Raw genomic sequence first — 16,383 nt, forward strand, 5'->3', positions numbered from 1 at the left:
TAACTCACAGTGACCTACATTTTATGTAAACGGTGATGAAAAGTAGGGGATTTGACAACTGCCACCATGGCAGTTGTGGTCCAGTAAAATGTACTGAAACTGCGTCGAATGCTTTCCTAAGAGGCATCCTCGATGTCACCTATTTCGTCGACTGGATTTGTTTTTCTTCTGTAATAGGCCCTTGATCACCCCCTGGAGCCCGAAGTGCAACACTCTTGCTCAACACATGGCACGGATCTCTCGAAATCTTTCATACCGCTCTAGTCTTGTATAGTGTCCACTGTTATGGGAAAGAAGCTAGAGAGCCTCTAGTACTTTGGATCATATGCCTGTTGTGTCCAGAAGAGGGTGCTGTTAACATAAACCCAAGAAGTGTTACATAGACATAACCATTATAAAAAAGAACATATGTATTTTATCACCTTACTTATGTGAGTGTTGGGCTTATATTAGTCAGCCACTCTTATGAAACTGGTTGGAATTTACTGCATCAAAGCTTGAGACTGAAAGAAACACAAGGGACGTTAAGCAACAATGTAGTCACATTAATAATTAATGAATACACTTTTGGATAGAATTGTAGCTTTAAATAAACACTATAAGAAACGAAGTTCAGTAACCACACCACAAATGCAGTTCAACATGCAAAATCCAAGCTTTCAGTAGTGATGGGTGAAGGCAATGATTCTCAAGTACAGCAAGCACTGTGGGATTTAAAACACACATCATGTGTTTTAAATGTAATGAAACTATTCTACCAATTTCTATTACACTGAGGATTTCAAACGCTACAGTGGTTTGGTGGCTAAACTAAGCTAAGCAAAAAAACCAAACAAACAAAAAACTAAGACAAAACAAAAATAAAAATATTTAAATGTCATCCTCATAAAGACTAGTAAATGATTAGAACTTTACATTAGCAAAACATTGTACCTATTTTTAAAAGTGTAAAAAAAAAACACTACACATTTAAGTGAACGTACTGGGTGAAAATTGTGACATCTAGTGGAGATAGGACAACATGACACATGTAAAAGTAAAATACACCTTCTACTCTCTATTGCAAAACACCACCTCATGAAGGTCTCCTTAAATTGTGACCACTACCCAGGAGAGGGCACTGTTTAAAACAGGACTGCACCATTATTTAAATAACAGAGAAAGAAAAAAACATCCTTACTTCCACATGGATTTGAGTGGACGGGACACTTTAGTCATATTTGGGCATTTGGGGCTGGCTCTGTGATGATAGCCTTTTGTGTGGTATGTACTGCATCAAGAGTTCAGACTGAAAAAGACATAAGGACATTTAGAGGAACAAACCGGTCCTACCAATATTGGCATACATGAACATAAACATTTAGGATTTGACATTGAAAACACTGAACATGCATGCCAGATCCATCTCCATTCATTTTCATTCAAACTGCATTTGCAACTCTTACATACAGCAAGAATAAAGCTTTGTGTGAAAACTTAGCTCTGTGTAGAAATTGGCCAAACTACCTTGAGTATGATTTAGGGAAATTTAGGGTGGAAGTGACTTTAAAATGTGCTTTACATTATATTATTACTGTACAGATTTCTTGGAATTGCATAGTAATAACACAGGCAGGCTGACGGCATAGTAGAAAATCTTAATTAAAAAAAAAAAAAAAAAAGACTGACATGATTTAACATTGTCACTTAAACAGAAATTAAACATTTCACTTTAAAAGATATTAAGAAATGCAAAATAGAGTGAGTATTTTAACATTACAGCATAGATGCACCTTTTCTATTTGATATTGGAATTGCTTATAGTGTCCAGCAGGGGGAGCCAGTTTAAAATTTTGGTGACCAAGACTTTGTGACGCATCTAGTAAATATTTCTTAAGTCCAGTAGGGGGAGCCATTTTTCACTCATGTGATGAAGAAACAACAATTACTTGTCATCTTAAATGCGGAGTGTTTTTTGTGTTCAAGGAGAACATTACTTAGATTAAATTGGACTATTAATAAACAACAATTGTTGACACTGACAAGTGAATTTAGGCAGTTGATGGCTGTGTCAATAAAACTGCTAACATAATTTGAGCATATTACACGTCTTTTCATATTTTATTTGGTCATTTTCTAATCAGTTTTAGACAATGTAATTTTCTTTAAATTATGAATATAAACCATAGTAGGCTACAGTTTTTGCCATATTTCAATGTCTAAAAGTCAATCACAATTTTGAAAAAAAAAAAATTTAAAAATAAATGAAAAAAATAAATAAATAATATGAAAAAAAAAATAACTTAAAATTAATAAAGCAACTTACACCCTGTATCTCCTTTCAGACATTAGACATATCATATATTATGTGTATTTTACAAGGACAATGACCAACCATAAGCATTAAAACAAAAGACTGTTCCTACCTTGTCGCAGTTCTACCTTCGTCAGCTCACCCTGGTCTCGTCTCGTGGCCCATCTGGTGCGCCCGACATCTGCAGACGGTGTCCAGCTCCTCTACGGCTGAGAGCTGCTCATGGCATCATTGCACGTCCTGATTATGTAAAATAAAATCCACATAAGTTCACAAGATAAACAAATACAAAATAATAAAGTAAAGAATATCTATCTTGAATATACGGTTGCAAGTTCTTGATGTTAGGCTTAGGCTAAGAGGAGAGTGGGTTGGGTGTGGGTTTATATAAACAAGCCAGTCATCTAGAAATTTCAGGAACTTTCTAGCAGTTACCAGAAACAACCACAAGGGTGAGCCGTTTCTCTATATTTATAAACGTTGCGTAACCTTAGTTCAGATTTTTTATATTTTTTTTGCAGTTATGTACGCATTTGTTTTATTTTATGGATATAATTTTGGCTGACTTTTTTAGAATCACATTTATTGTTTCTACATGTATGACTTTCATGCATTTTTGATGATTCAGTGGCTTACGTTGCTTCTCATTATTAAGCATTACATTAAATTATTCTAATAATCTACATCATTGGTCATAAGAAAATATGAGCCTCAAATGAACAAGTTAAACGTTTATAAATCTAGAACAATCCAGTGAAGTAAACGAGGAAAACAAGCGCCATCTAGTGGATACATGAGCACATGACAGGAGGAGAATGGAAATTTCCCGAACTTTCGAATGAGCCATGTTCCCGTAACGTGCGATGACTCACGTACACATCATGTGTTGCGTAATGTTCAAACCAACCACTTTAAGCACGTAGTTTTTCCATACATAATTATAATTTTTGACTATAACGTTATGTTAGTTACAATTTTATTTAAAACTAATTTCTAAGCAGTTTAAGTAGAAATAATATAAGCACTTTTCGAACTTTGGCTACTCATACTAGGCCATTTCAAGTTAGTATGCTGGCGCTTTTTTTTTTTTTTTTTTTTTTTTGCTTTGCTTTTTCTCTTGTTTAATCATATTTAGACTGGCCAATACTTTATTTACGTTTTAGCCGAATTTTTCAGTTTTTACAATATTTCTAGAACTACCATAGCAATAAGTTACATAATACCACACAAAATGTAAATTGTTAAAATAATTCTCTTCGTACCTGTTGACCGTGGTCCGTGTTCTTTGTTATCCAGGCGATGGAGGACAGTCGTTCATTTTGGATGGAAAAACACGTCGTCGTCCGCCAGCTTCAGTGCGAGGTCCGCCGGAGCCTTCCATCGCCGCTCTTCTGCCCGTCGTCGTCTGCTGGTTGTGGAGGAGTGCGGTTAGAGTTGGTCTGAGCCGGACTGACGGGGCGGCGCTACATTTATACGTTGATGTAACGATCTAGAAATTTCAGGGAAGTTCCGGTAACTCCCCCGCTGGTCCAGTGGGAGGCGTTGTTTATCTGTACTGGTCTCTCCACACAGAATGGTGCAGTGGAATTTTACAGCAACAAACTTTCACAAAGGTTAGGCTATTTCGAATATGTGCACTGCAAACTATACGAACACACGCCTATGGACTAACTTTTTTCATGTATACTTGTATATAGGCCTATACTAGTTGAATTTAAACACTTTTACAGCAGTGAAAATGAATCAGATGTTATAAAGGTGCAGCACTTATTTGTCTCTGTGCAATGTTATCGCTTTGCTTGGAAAATTCCACTGTTGTGTTACATTTTGCTTTTCTATCTTCCATATATGTTTATTGCAAATGTTTGTTGCTTTTACCAAAGGTGGGGACTTGTAAGTCGTGACTTGGACTCACTATTTTTAGGACTTGAGACTTGACTTGATTAAATGGACTAAGACTTGGGACTTGACTTGGACTTGAGGCCTGTGACTTGAGAAGACTCGAGAAGCACTTTTAAATCTGAATTCTTTATATTCTGACTGTAATGATTCACACTAAGATTTTGTCAAGACATTTGAAAAGGAAAAAATAACATTTCTACAACTTACATACTCTATAAATACTCATATATAAATACTATGATTTTTTTAAAAGTACAATTTATCTTAAAAGTCTTAGAAATTGCAAAAATCGAACTACTTTGGTTTAAAGACTTGAAATGACTTGAAGCTCAAAGCAGATGATTTGGACTTGACTTGGACTTATGGGCCAGTGATTCGAGACTTGACTTGGACTTGGCTGTATTTGACTTGGGACTTGACTCGGACTTGAGGTCAAAGACTTGAGACTTGCAAACCAATGACTTGGTCCCACCTCTGGCTCTTACTGTGAGTGGGTCATCTCTCCACAGATCTGACCTCTAATTTGGCTGGGGCCCCATCTGCTTGTCTTGATAAGTTTAGAGGCATACTGTGGACCATTTTATGCATAGCAGGCCAGCCTCCATCAGAAACTTTAGTGTACCAACATTAAAGTGGAATGAAACTTTAGTGCAAACCCAGTGATGGAGTTAGCCATTTGGGAGCCCTAGGTGAATGTGATAGAAATTTAGATTGTGTCTATGTGTAAATGAATGTGATTTCTACCTGAAACCCAGACCAGTCATTAACATGTGTAAAGGTTCATCAGACACAACTGTCTCCGCCTTCAGGAAGCCCTTTGTTGTCTTATCTGTCCTCAACTGTATGTTAATTTAGCACCACCCTCTGAAACCAAAGTCACTCTGCTTTGATATGTATGTAACTTGTATTTCTGTATGAATACTCAGAGCTCAAATGCTCTGGGGCAGATACTGGGGGAGAGACTTGGAAGCTGGGGCAAGATGTGGTAGGGACATACTGCTGGTGGAGAGAGGCTGTTGGGCTGTGGCCAGGGCAGGCCTAGGCCCTGTCCATATCTGCTGTAACAAGAATACATTTCGGTCTATATTCCAAAAACTCATCGGGCTTCGCAAATGGATTCATTATTTATCTTCAAGAGATATATATATTTTTTCCACGTCACGAACTTGAGTTTGGGTCCTCATTATAACGCACCGTTTTTTTGTTTGTTTTGTTTTTTAATATACTCATTGTCTGTTTTACCCCATTGTTCTTAAGACATGCACTTCTCTATTTTTTGTCTTATTTAGGTAGCCTACTAGATAACCAGAGCTGAAAGTAGTTTTTTTTTTTTTTTGCTAGTACAATTACATTTTTGTTTACATCCAGTACATATGATTATTATTATTTTTCTTATGATTTTTTAATCAAACTACTCTCTTTAATGTTATACTGAGAGAAAATCAAATTGCTCTGAGGCCTTGGACAAACCAGGTAAATTTGCAGCTTTCTGGTAAAAAAAAAAAAAAAAAGTCCTATATTCTGACTGTGTGTTGCCTTCAGTGGCCTCTGCAATTTCCAGTAGTTAGTGACATCACCCAAGAGTGCCCTAATTACAGCTAGGTGTTTCTGGTCACAAATGAGTTGTGTGGATACATGTTAGACCAATCCCTCTGTTAATTATACCTCTCCGTTCTCCCTCTCTCTTTTGTCCTCCAGGTACTGCCCAGTTTATCAGCTCTATTTGAAATGTGGATGTGGGCGGAATTTAGTCCCATATTAAATACAACTACTGTTACAAGAGATGGTGCTAATTATAATCAGAGATATAATAAAAAAGGGAAAAGGGAGGAAAAATACATCTTACACTGGCTGGCAAAAATACTGCATATTCTGGCCAAACTAGTGTTGTGGTAACTGCAGGATAGTTCACAAGTCCAGAGGCGTCCTGCAGACAGTAAACTGAAGGGGAATACTGATATCTTAAAACATGTCACTGAGCTGTTTGGACTACACCCATTCATTTGCACTCCTCCCTGTACACATTCAGTCTCTGATGTGGTCAGGCAGATAACCTCTTGAAGAAGACGATCTGGAAACGTTCATTTAAAGACAGGCAGGTCGGAGAATGGACTGGGTTCATAGGAGCATCATCAATTAAGTAAAGTTTAACTAAAGGGGGTTCATCCAAGTTTAGTCTGATCCAGGATGTCCAGAAAATTCAAGAATATTCTTTTAGTGACAGTACATGTCCACAGAGGGGAGCTGTTGTATCAGATATTGAGACTGTAACAACAAAAGCCTTTCATTTCAATAAGCCCCATTTCAACTGAAATTGTGCCTCAAATAATAAAGACAATATAAATTATGTGTAGATAACAGAGGTGGGACAAAGTTGTCATTTTGTAAGTCTCAAGTCTTTGACCTCAAGTCCAAGTCAAGTCCCAAGTCAAATACAGGCAAGTCCACATCGAGTCTCAAGTCACTGGCCCATAAGTCCAAGTCGTCTGCTTTGAGCTTCAAGTCATTTTAAGTCTTTAAACCAAAATACCAAATGTAATATAGCTTAGATTTTTGCAATTTATATGAATTTTAAACTAAATTGTAATTAAAAAGTCATCGTATATTCACAGTATTTATATGTAAGAGTTGTAGAAATGTTAATTTTTCCTCTGATCTTAGAGTGAATCATTACAGTCAGAAAAGAAAGAATTCAGATTTAAAAGTGCTTCTCAAGTATTCTCAAGTCAAGTCCCAAGTCACTGACCTTCATGTCCAAGTCGAGTCCCAAGTAGTGATGTACCCATGTGTCCTCGTGAAGCGTTTCGTACCTAACCCAAACTGTCCTGATACTGTGCCGGTACAGTGTTGCTGTGCTCTGACACCTGTTGGATCTTAAAGTATACATCATCGCAGGCAATTTAGTTGAGACTCGCAAAACACACTAATTGAATGACCTAGTCATACTTGTATACAGAATATTATTTAAGTTATTGTATTTCCTATGGTATTATTTTATATCTTATGTGTTATCTTTAGTTTTGTGAATGTAATTTACCAATTTATATGTGATTGACTCAAGGAGTTATTATTTATATAATATAATTATATAACTCAGTTAATAATTATTTAATTACATTTTCATAATAGAATTTAATATTATAAAGTTATAAAAAATCATTCAATCAACAATCTTTATTTTTATATAATTTTAATAATATTTTAGATAATTTTATAATATATATTTTATATTTTTATATAATATATAATATAATATATTATTAAATTATCACCATTATTATTACTATTACTAATCTGCATAAATAAACTCAACTTTACAATATATAAATAACCACTACAGAGCCACATCAGCCTGTTTGATAATATAATGTGTTTAATGCAGCTTGACACATTTGTTCACATTTACAGAAATTAAACTTAAAACCGCATGGCTCATTTACATTAACTATAAGCTTGAAAAAAGCAAAAAAAAAAAAAAAAAAACACCTTTCCTTGTGCACTGATGCAGTTCAGCTTCTGTCAGACTAAAGGATATGACTCAGTGGAATATGAGTGTTCTTCCTGTGACAGAGGGATGTTGATGATGCTGATGGTGAGTCTCTTCTGTGTGTGTCACTTTGGAGATGGTTCATGTTTTCAGAGATCATACGTGTGCAGGTTTATCACAGCTCTTTATTTAACAGTCATTTGACTCACTTTATTTAGATGATGTTAATCAAGAGCATGGACTACTTTTTTAAAATGCGGCTCGGGCAGTCGACTGGGTAGAATATTTTCAGATATTTTTAGTTGCGGGTGGGTTAGTTGAAAACGTCAGTCGGGTATGGGTCGTTTATACATGGGCCCGCTGAGAGTCACATTGCTGTCTTTTTTTTTTTTTTTTTTAAATTCTGATAGGTCAAGTGGAAACAAGGAAATACAGTTACCTTATTTGCTTTAAAAGATCAAGCAGTTTTTTTTCTTTTTCTCTTTTTTAATCTTTGGAAGAGTAATTTTCTTCTTTTAACAGTTATTCACCCCATTGACAGATGCAAATGTGTTACCTTTTAAACACAGTTTTCCGTGTCGGTGACAAGCGAAACAGCAGCAGTATCGGTCACGTTACTTTTTCTTAAAGTGACACGTGCATAGATATGGGGCTTCGCTCTATAAGCTCGACACATGCGTCAGTGCATCAGTATTGCTGGACCCATCACTAGTCCCAAGTCTTAGTCAATTTTATCAAGTCAAGTCTCAAGTCCTAAAAATATTGACTCAAGTCTGACTTGAGCTCAAGTGACGACTTGCAAGTCCCCACCTCTGGTAGATAATATGAAAAACTTTCTGCAGGGATCCATGCTGTGGAAGATTATAGCCAGTCAGGTTTGTGGAGATGCAAGGCCCTTTACACATATCTGCATCAACAATTCTAATAATGTAGTCCCAATTTTTGTCCACTAGATGTCCCTGTCTAATTTGTCCTTGAGGCCAATTGGTTGAATTTCACCATATCCATTATCCATGCATTACAGTACTTAAAGGGTTCAAATTATGCTCTGTGTTATAATGTTTCTTCCCCAAAAGCAAACTTGGATCTGCGTTTTATTTCATGCACATATTAAACACACACATACTGCATATTTTGTCTGTATTCTTCTCTCAAACAGATTACACTTTGTTCCACCTTGTGATGTCATGTGGGAATACAAGAAGTGCTCCACTGTATATTTTAAACTCCATACATCTTCACTAGAATCATTTGAATCACTTCAGCCCAATCTCTGCCAAACAAAAGGTAAAAGTTAGCTGTTAAATTGAAAACTGCCCCTTCACGACATCACCAGGTGGAACAGAGCATTTTGAGCTTTGGAGATGTAGACACACTAATTATAAGGCTTACTCAAACATGTGAATGAAACAAAACATAACTCTGGGTATGAATTTGATGAGGTAACATTATAATATGGCTCAAAGTCCACATGAGTCAGTTTTGCGTAATATAGGGCCATTTAACCTATTTACTTTTCACTTGCTACTACTACTAAACATAAAAACACTAGTTGACAGCTTTCCTGCTACTTCAAATCCCTACTGTAACATACTCAAAGCCTGTATGAACTCTGCTTGGACCCCATCTCTCCGTCATCGCCATCACAAAACAAAATATTATTTCAGGTAGCACATTGAATTAATAGCTCTCTCCCGCCCAGTCTCCAGTGGCTCCTTTGCCCCTTTCTCCCCATTTTAATGTCAGTAATTACCCCACTCCCTGCTCTGGGCCTGGCTCCTGTCTGCCTCTCCGGAGTTTTCCCAGAACTCCGAGATTGTCCAATAAATGTGGCAGAGCAGGGTGGGGTTACGGTAAAGCACCATAGTAAATACTGGAGTTGTTCAGCTTTTGTTTTGTAGCTAATCTTGAAATGGGCATTGTCTTAAATCTATAAATATCAGTATATTTATGTCTGATTCACCGTAAATTGATACTTTACAGCTGATGTCATCAACATGCCCTGGCAGTGTGAAGCTAATTGTAGGCTCTGCTTTGTCTTTAAAGGTGCCTTGTGTAACTTTTCCGTTGAAGGGTCCGTGAAGTGCTTTTCTCCATGGAGATGCTATTGCTTTGTGCTTTGTCTGGAATGATTCGCAGTATGGTATTAAACCGTTGTAACTTCATGGAGACCAAACCAGACCAAGTTAGAGTTAGATTTTTGTATTTTTGAGTTGCAATACCAACTGTAATTTAATCAATGCAAGGTAGAGTTGTTTAATTTCATATTGTGGAACATTCCAGGCAGAGTATTGACATATCCCTAGAAACAAGCAACGGAACCCTGAACAAAAAGTTACACAGTGCACCTTTAATCTTTAATTTAGGACTACAACAGGTATTTTAAACAAGTCTCACACATAAAATTACAGTTTTTCAGATAGTCATGCTCACCTTCTTGTTGAAAATCAAACACCTAAACAGGACCATGAATGCTCGTATTGATCGCAGGCTCCTGAAACAGGCAAGGCAAGGCAAGGCAAGTTTATTTGTATAGCACAATTCGTACACAAAGTAATTCAAAGTGCTTTACAGAATAAGAAATACATTAAAATCATAATAAAAACAAATCAAAACATAAATAATCATGAAGATTAAAATTAAAAAGAGGGACATAAATTGGAGAGAAGAGTGCGGAATGAAAACCTTTCAGTTATATGCACAGTTAAACAGAAATGTTTTGAGCCTGGATTTAAACAGCGTCACAGAAGAGACTGTCTCACATGTTCAGGAAGACTGTTCCAGGTTTTAGCTGCATGAACCTGAAACGCTGACTCCCCTTGTTTAGTCCTGACTCTGGGCACCAGCAGGAGGCCGGTCCCTGAGGTCCTCAGAGTGTGAGATGGTTCATATGTCACTAACATGTCACAGATGTACTTGGAGAAACTTGTACACAAGCAGAGCTGCTTTAAAGTCTATTCTCTGAGCCACAGGAAGCCAGTGCAGAGACCTGAGCACAGGATTTATGTGCTCGTACTTCCTAGTTCGAGTAAGGACCCGAGCTGCAGCGTTCTGGATGTTCTGCAGCATCTCACAGCTCGTTTGGAGAGACCAGTGAGCAGACCATTACAGTATCTAACCTACTGGAGACAAACGCATGGATAAGTTTCTCCAAGTCTGATTTAGACAGTAAACCTTTGATTTTTGCTATGTTTTTTAGATGGTAAAAGGCTGCAGATGTTATTGACTTTGATGTGGCTGTTAAAGTTCAAGTCTGAGTCCATTATTACCCCTAGATTTCTTGCCTGATTTGAAGGTTTTAGAGAGAGAGACTGGAGGTGACTGCTGACACTGTCCCTTTGTTTCTGTGGACCAAACACTATGACTTCAGTCTTGTCAGAGTTTAGCTGGAGAAAGTTGTTTTGCATCCACACACTGATCTGTTGGATGCAGTGACCAAGTGACTCCACTGGTCCATAGTCTCCTATGTGTAACAGTGTGGTTTAAATCTATTTTGTGTTTTTTCTTGAGTTTTTTTGACAGTGTTTGCTAATGTGTGCATTGTGTCAACTCTTAAACATTCCACCATTAGAGATACATGTAGAACACCCCCAGCATAATGTCAGTGCAAGGTATCAATCTTAGACATTGACAAACTGTATTGAGAGGCTAGTTGGATACAGTAGCTCAAAATTATAAACCTTAGTAACAAAGAGCAAAGAGCATAAATTTGTGTCTTGAATGATGTACAGATACTTACATTAGTTGACAGTTTCTAGCCTACAAAAATGCAGGTATGTAATCCCAATATATCCTTGAATAATTTTTGAACTCTCTGCTGACAATGGTGAGGAATATGAGTTTAAAAAAGCTAAAAACAACAACAGCTGAAGTTAAAATTGGTACAAGCTATGAGAGGCTATGTTTCGAAGGTCATTTAAAGCTCCTATATTACGCAGAATTGATTCTCGTGAGCTTTAAGCCATGTTGCAATGTTGTTACCGCCTCAAAAACATACCTAGAGTTGTGTTTTTTTTACATTCACACATGTTTTAGTAGTCCTTTATTATTAGTGTGTCTACATCTCCAAAGCTTAGGCTACGTTTATATGATGACAGTCTGAACAGAAATACGCAAAAGTGGCGCTGCGTCTTCACTGTTTATTCCGCATTTAGATGAGCGTTTTTCGGGAGGAAATCTGCGTGCATATACGGTGACACAGAAATATGTAGAATTCGATTCAGTATGCAGAGTTTGACAGAGGAAATTGCAGATCCTTCTCTGTTCACTAATAGTATCTCTGCATATTCTGTACATTTGTTGGGATGCCTCCTGTAAGTTTATTAGAGCCGCCGGGGCAGTTTGAAGGTCTGACGCATGGAAATGATCTGACATGTTTGTTTCTGTGTACTGTATGTATGTGACGTAACCATGTACACGATGTGAGCAGATCTGACCAGAGTTTTGCATCTTGGGCAGTGTAGACAGAAATGCTACGGCGGAGCATATTCAACTTTTCCACTCTGGAGGGTGGGTTCAGATTTTTGCGTTTTTAAGCCCCAAAAATGCCATTATTATATAAACAAAAGACACTTCTGATCAAATATTTTGTTGTTTTTACCCGCGTTCTCGTGTAAACAGGCCCTTAGAGGTAGTTTTCAAGTTAACAGCTACCATTTACCTTTAGTTTAGTAGAGATTGGCAATTCCAGGGCTGAAATGATGGAAATGATTCTAGTGAAGATGTATGCAGTTTAGAACACAGTGGAGCACTTCCCATATAATCAGATGCCATCACAGTGTGGAACAGAGTGTGAATGTGTGAATAAAACTCCAGGTGTGTTTGTGATGAGGAAACAACATTATAACATCAGTAAATAGCCTAATATGGGCACTTTAAAGGAAGTAATTTTTATTTCATTAACTATATTACCCATGTATTTAAAAGGGACCATACGGAAGAACCATACGGAAGCAACCACCAGGGGACAAGCAATTTTATCCAGTCACCGTTGGAGGAGAACCATGTCTTAACAACCGCAACTGTGGCTTTCCCCGGCGGTTGGTTCTCTAGAAGTGAGTAATTGGGCAAACTGTTCATTCCCGAAACATGTTCTTCATTTACGATACAAAGGTACAGGCCCTTTAATAGCATTTTAATAGTTTACGTAGTATTTGGGCTCAATCTTTACTCATTCTTTGCCCCCCTCTCTGTGTCTGTTTGTTTCATTGACTTTCTTCTCAGACACTTTAATTGTCCCTTAATGAGCGGGGCGTATTTGAACGAGACACTTTTTACAACTTTTATGACCATTTCACCAGTGACTCAAAGTGTTTTTCATGCGGCTGTCTGCGTCTTTTTTACCATTTTTTACTAGTCTCTTGACATCGTTGCTACTTATTTAGAATTTATTATAACCATTTGTAATTTTTTTCTCTTTATTATTATAATATATCATGATCTGTGAGCTACTGTGTCAAAGTAATTTCCCTTGTGGATCAATAAAGTTTGTCTACGTCTAATATAAGAAGAACTCCAATCTGCAGTGATTACGCACGCTAGCATGAATGCGATGTGTCTGAAAATGAGTTAAGGTAATAAATCAGACTCAAAATAGCTTAACTCTATAAATGTGTGTTTTTTAATTGCAGTTGTGTTTCTCTGAGCGTTCACAAAGCCTGGATTGTAGCTTGTTTAGAGGAAAACAAGCCCCCCGGTGCTAGGGTTTTCCAATCTGACCACTTCATCACACCTCATAAAGGAGCAGAGCGGGATGTGGCACAGACATGGCAATGGGAGAATGAAGGCGTACAATGGAATACTTGAAAACGTATGGGATAGGGAGCATGTCGTTGCACTTTTTCCATTCTTGCCCCTATCTCTGGAACAATACATACTTCTGGGCCAAATTAGTAACATATTTGAGGTTCTTTTAATTACATCTTTCTATCTTCTCTGTGTGTTCAAACATCAAGTTGAAAGCTGTGAAGACCTGCTACTTTACAGAAATGGTATTTTACTGGGGCTGTATGTAACTTTTCCTGTTTGTCTTCATGGAGATGTTATTGTTTTCTCTGGATTGTTCCATAGTATGGCATTAAAAATTAAAATAACATTCCTGGTGTTTTTATTTCTCAAAAATATTCTCAGTGTTAATGTGAGTGGCCTTGCCTGTCAACGGATCTTAATCTGTAACTTGACCTGGGGGTGTGACCCGCTTGTCCTCTTGAATATACATGTAGATACAGATAATGTTATAATTTGGAACATTCCAGACAAAGCAATACCAGCTCCATGGAGACAAGTGGGTTACCACACCAGAAAAGTTACATAGTAGGAGTGTAATGATATCCAAGTCTCACGATACAATGTTGTCATGGTATTGTCAGCTTCTTCTGGAGGCAGCCTAAACAGAGGATCTTAAGAAAGAGACTTGGAGAGTTAGAAAAGGTCTCTTTATTAGTTCAGGCAGATTCAGGTCTCAAGATTCAAGTTGATTCAGCATGATTTTGCCTACGCGGCGTCTCTCTGTGCGTCGGTCGTCCCTCGACAACGCGGTCGGCGTTCCCCCACTGATGCACAGAAAAACTGGATGCCTTTTATACCAGCATAACTGTTGAGTTAGCATCTTCATGGAAAAATACACAGCAGTTTGTCCCAACACGTGTCCCATAACAGATTGGCAGATGCTAAAGGTTGGAGATACACCCCTTATCTGTCCCATATACATTCACCATTGACATCATATCCCAACCCCATTGACACTCCAAAGTCCAAAAACATACACAACATATCAAGGAACACAGAGATTAATTACAGGGCGTATTAACATATGAATGAAACTTTAAAAACACAGGGTAGAAGCCCACAGTATGAACCTCACGGTACAGTATTTATTGCAATATCATGGGAAAGTTCACGATATATTGGAGAGGTTCACGATTAGGGATGTAACAATATACAAATCTCTCGGCATGATATTTTCACGATATACATCTGACAGTACGATATTTACTGCGATATTTTGTGAAGGCTGACAAAACTGTTAATATGCTACTTTTTCCTCTTCAAATGCCTTGACAAGATTTAATCTAAAGAACGAGACATAAAAGTGCTTAGAACTGTTATTTCTTCATGTAGTCTGCACTGAAATGGAGCAAACGATCATGGTCTTTTAGCAATTGCTGGACCACAACTCTTAATTTACGCAAAGAGACTTGTAATTGGATATACTGTGATGGTCCACGATATGATTGTGAGAACTTTGATGATACGATATCACGATATGTCAGTTATTGTTACATCCCTATTGCATAGTGCACTTTATTATAGGTTTAAAAGGGAAGAGTCAACTTCCTCTCATCTAAAAAAAAGTATAAATGAAGTCTGCATTTTGTGCCACATACAAAATATAATTACACATTTCTCGTGATTTCTATCTTGACTGACCTGTTGTGTACACTTTTTAAAACTCACAATTCATCAGATTAGCAAAAGAAAAACTAACTTTGGTGATCCAATTTCACAATTCCGTTAGCTATTATCCCTACCAAATTGGACCACTTTTTTCTAATCTCTGCCGTTTCTGGATTTCAATTCTAATTTTCTATCCGCCTAAAATGTCAAAGTAACACCATTCAAACTTCCAAAACAGTTCACTGCTGGGAGATCTGCCACTTTTGTCTCCACAACCTTTACAAGCCACAGGTACACCCCACATTTCCTCTATTACTTATTGTGCAAAATCCTTGTACGCAGCAAAGGTCATTTTTTATAAATTATCCTCACAAAGACCAGATTCTATAGGGCGCACACTTGCTCCCAGCACGCTTCCTGTGTGACTTGGATTCTGTGCGGTATTTGAACAGATGTGGGCAGACTGAGCGTGCCCAGATCCCCCCTCCCTGACCCGGCGGTGCACTTCCTGAGCCGAAAGCTAACACCCAGGCAGAACAATCGCAGCTTGTAGCCACTCCGCATACGCTACACATCGCCATACGAGCAGATATGAGGTCAGCAAGAGCCGGTAAACATGTGAACACTGGCGGTTTACAGTTTACAGAAGAATAAACAAAACAGCTAACGGAGTGTGTTGTGTTTGGATATACTAGTGAGCGGACAGAGGAGCAGTCATACAGCTAATTAGATCAGTCAGAAAAATATATTGACTTGGTTTTATTGGAGCGCTACGGGTGAAGAGTGCGTTTCAAAGCGGCTGCGGTGTTTTCTAAATTTTTGGCTTGCTTTTAGTTATTGTGTTTCTTGGTTTCTCTGCTTTAAACTGTTGAAAAGTATATTTGTGAATTGAGCGTGTTTGGCTCTTTTTTCCATTTTCCTATTTGTGAAAGTTAAAAATAAATGTATTACCCAGCCCACTGTCCAGGCCCCTTCCTTTTCAGACTGGAATACAGGGTGGGAATTTGTTCCCCTTGGAATGGGCCGATCTTATCTGACAAGACTGAAAGACTGTAAAGGTACTTATTATTGTCCAGGCAGTGTTTGATCTACAGTAAAATGTAGTAACGTGCAGGTACCTAAATACTGGACTTTTACTTGTGTACTTACATTCCATTACTGAGTGCCAAGGACCTGTCACTTGATCTAGGCTTGGCCAGGACTTTTTTTTTTTTTTTTTACCTCTTGTGGACAAGGAAACATGCAAACTCAACACAGGTAGGAACGAAACTCCAACCTGGAACATTCTTAGGTTACCTTTACACTG

At 37.7% G+C, this 16,383-nt stretch overlaps 1 long non-coding RNA gene across 1 annotated transcript; it reads right to left on the reverse strand.

The window, feature by feature from the left end:
* Nucleotides 1–43: 43 nt before the first annotated feature.
* On the reverse strand, nucleotides 44–3,749 carry LOC110166394 (uncharacterized). The gene is made up of 5 exons (XR_002318952.2): nucleotides 3,556–3,749; nucleotides 2,406–2,533; nucleotides 1,181–1,288; nucleotides 428–503; nucleotides 44–351 (listed from the first exon to the last, which is right to left on the reverse strand). It is a non-coding gene; the product is annotated as an uncharacterized LOC110166394 (long non-coding RNA).
* Nucleotides 3,750–16,383: the final 12,634 nt, after the last annotated feature.

This window comes from Boleophthalmus pectinirostris, unplaced genomic scaffold, assembly GCF_026225935.1.
Source record: "Boleophthalmus pectinirostris isolate CB_2022bp ecotype Guang Dong unplaced genomic scaffold, ASM2622593v1 HiC_scaffold_18, whole genome shotgun sequence".
NCBI lineage: Eukaryota > Metazoa > Chordata > Actinopteri > Gobiiformes > Gobiidae > Boleophthalmus > Boleophthalmus pectinirostris.